The sequence below is a fragment of the Phyllostomus discolor genome, chromosome 7 (assembly GCF_004126475.2).
Source record: "Phyllostomus discolor isolate MPI-MPIP mPhyDis1 chromosome 7, mPhyDis1.pri.v3, whole genome shotgun sequence".
Lineage (NCBI taxonomy): Eukaryota > Metazoa > Chordata > Mammalia > Chiroptera > Phyllostomidae > Phyllostomus > Phyllostomus discolor.
This window is the reverse complement of record NC_040909.2, coordinates 76,535,349-76,538,514: the sequence shown is the minus strand read 5'-3', so window position 1 is coordinate 76,538,514 and position 3,166 is coordinate 76,535,349. Positions and strand designations below refer to the sequence as shown.

At 37.5% G+C, this 3,166-nt stretch overlaps 1 pseudogene; it reads right to left on the bottom strand.

Annotated features, from left to right (window-relative positions):
• Window positions 1-1,548: 1,548 nt before the first annotated feature.
• Window positions 1,549-1,927, bottom strand: LOC114501718 (annotated as a pseudogene).
• Between the last annotated feature and the right edge of the window lie 1,239 nt (window positions 1,928-3,166).

Below are 3,166 nucleotides of genomic sequence, written 5' to 3'. Positions count from 1 at the left end.
GTAAAATTCTGCAAGGCCATCTGGTCCAGGGCTTTTGTGTGCTGGGAGTGTTTTGACTACTGCTTCAGTTTCATCAGCTGTTATCAGTCTGTTCAAGCTTTTTGCTTCTTCTTTATCCAGTTTTGGAAGACTATATTTTTCTAGAAATGCATCCATTTCACCTAGGTTTTCAAATTTCTTGGCATATACTTGTTCATAGTAATTTCTTACAATCCTTTGTATCTTTGTGGTATCAGTTGCAATCTCTCCTCTTTCATTTCTGAATTTATTTACTTAGGTCCTCTTTTTTTCTTGATGAGTCTACTGAAAGGTTTGTTGATTTTGTTTATCTTTTCAATATACCAGCTCCTGGATTTATCAATCCTTTGAATTGTTCTTTTAGTGTCTATGTCATTTAATTCTGCTGTGATGTTGACTATTGCCTTCCTTCTCTGTGCTCCGAATTGTCTTTGTTGTTGTTCCTCCAGTTTTGTTTTGTTTTTTAAATGTAGAGTTAGGTTATTTATTTGAAATGTTTTTATCTTTTTCAGGTAGGCCTGTGTCACTATGAACTTCCCTCTCAGGACTGCCTTCACTGTGTCCTATAAGTTTTGGGTTGTTGTGAGTTCATTTTCATTTGTTTCCAGAAACTTTTTGATTTCTTCCTTGATCCCATTCTTAACCCATTCATTGTTTAATAACATATTATTCAATCTCCATGAGTTTGAGTGTTTTTGAGTTTTTTCCTTGGGGTTGGTTTCTAGTTTCAGGCCTTTGAGATCTGAGAAGATGCTTAATATGATTTAAATTTTCTTGAATTTGTTAAGGCTTGTTTTGTGTTGTATCATGTGCCACAATCTTTGAAAATATTCCACGTGCATTTGAAAAGAATGTGTATTTTTCTTCTTTGGTATGAAAGATTCTATATATATTAGTTAAGTCCATTTGATCTAGGTCATTGTTCAATAATGTAATATCTTTGTTGTTAATAATTTGAAGATCTATCCATTTTTGACAGTGGGGTGTTAAAACCCCCCTAGTATAAGTGCATTGCTATCTATATCTTTCTTGAAGTCATCCAAGATTTTCCTTATATTTTGGTGCTCCTATGTTTGGTGCATGTATGTTTATAATATTTATGATTTCTTCATAATTTCTTCCCATGAGTATTATGAAGTGCCCTTCTGTACCTCCTTTTTATGGTCTTTGTTTTGAAGTCTATTTTGTGTGATACAAGTATTGCCTGACCAGTTTTTTTTCCTGCCCATTTTCTTGGCATATATTTTCCAACTCTTAACTCTTTATCTGTGTATGTCTTTTTTAGTGAGGTGTGTCTCTTGTAGGCAGCATATGTGCAGGTCATATTTTCTTACCCATTCAGCTACACTATGGCTTCTGGTTGGAGCATTCAATCCATTAACATTTAAGGTTAATATTGATATGTACTTATTCTTTTTCCCCCCTTGTACCTGTGTTCCTCTCTCCCTCTCTCTCATTCTTTTTCTTCCTCTTCTAAGTGGCTCTGAAAAGAGTCTTTGGGGGTAAGAGTCAAGTAGCTTTCTTGCAAGACTATTTGGAGGTGGTGTACTTGCTAACAGCCTTGGTGCCCTTGGACATGGCATATTTGGCCAGCTCCCCAGACAGCAGCAGGCACATGGCAATCTGGATAACCCACATGTGATGGTCCAGTGCTTGTTATAATGTACCAGGCATGATGCCTCATCCATGATGCACCTGAAGATGTCATTGAGGAAGGAGTTCATGATGCTTATGGCCTTGGATGAGATGCTGGTGTCTGGGTGCACCTGCTTGAGTACCTTGTACCTGTATAATGGGTAGCTCTCCTTGCTGCTCACTTGTGCTTCTTGATGTCCATCTTCTGGGCCTTGGTCACCACTTTCTTGGAGCCTTTCTTCAAGCTGGGTTTGGACTTAATGGGCTCAGGCATGGTGCAGTTTTCTGACAGAAAACCAGCAGAGTTTTCTAACACCAGTCTTAATCCTGAGATTTTAGTTATTTAAACCAATAATTTCACTTTCAAAGTCAGTCTGAATTGATTTTTCTTCTATTTTCTTGTCTTTTTTATTATTTTATTTATTTTTATTACTGTTCAAGTCCAGTCATCTCATTAAAAGAGAGTCTGAACTGGTCCATATAACACTTCCTTTTGATTATTAAATGTCACACTCTTCAATAGTCCAGGATCTAATATGTGTTCTCGAACCTAAACTTTGCAAGGGCCTACCATTCTAACACTGGAATAACTCCAAACACGATGCCTCAATAAACATAAAGTATAGGGAAAGGCAACAATTTTGTTCCAGGTACTACCCAGTCAATTCAGCACTCACTACTCTCCCAGCCCATGGCTTTGGGCTCTTTTCTCTCTCAAATCCTCATACCTTTGCTTTTTAAATCTGCTTTTCACTGCTAACTTGTCAGTCTTCCTCTCCTTGGCTTAGCTCAATTCTGAACTGTGCACATGTTCATGGAGTGTCTGTAAGGAAACACCTTGTTCTGCTTTGATGTAGCTGATGTCCAGTCTCCTTATCACCCCAACTACTAACAAGAAACCCTTCCTGGAGAGAGTTTCTTCATTGAATCTTGTAGGTGTGTCACTTATCCTATGGAAAGATACCATTATTAACTTAGAAACAAGCAATTTCATTATGTTAAGGAAACTTAGAGATGATCATATACATTTCTTATCTTAGTGCACAGGAATCTAAAAGTTCAGAGCAATTGTGTGGCTTGCATATATCACAAAATTAGTTATAGGTATTGCAAATCATGATTAAATGTGGTTTGATTGCATTTAAAATGTTTCTTATGTCCCGTGATAACAATATATGAGTAAACAACTGTACAACCATGAAGCACTAATTGGGGACAAGGAACTTCTCTGCCTTGTACCTACCTGAAAATGGATGATTATTAAATTGTCACTAAAACTGGAAGTTCTTTTTCTGGTAACATTTTCTTTTTTTTCCTTTAGGATGTTCACCAAATCAAGTCTCTGCCCATAACCATTTATCCCCCTTTACCTTCTTCTACCTCCCCTCACCCACCTCCCCCCAGTAGTCACCACACTGTTGTCCATGTACATGCATTTTCCCTTTTTTTCTCTTCTGCTCAATCGCACCCCCCACATCTCCCTCTGAGAGTTGCCCACTTGTTCTCTATCTAT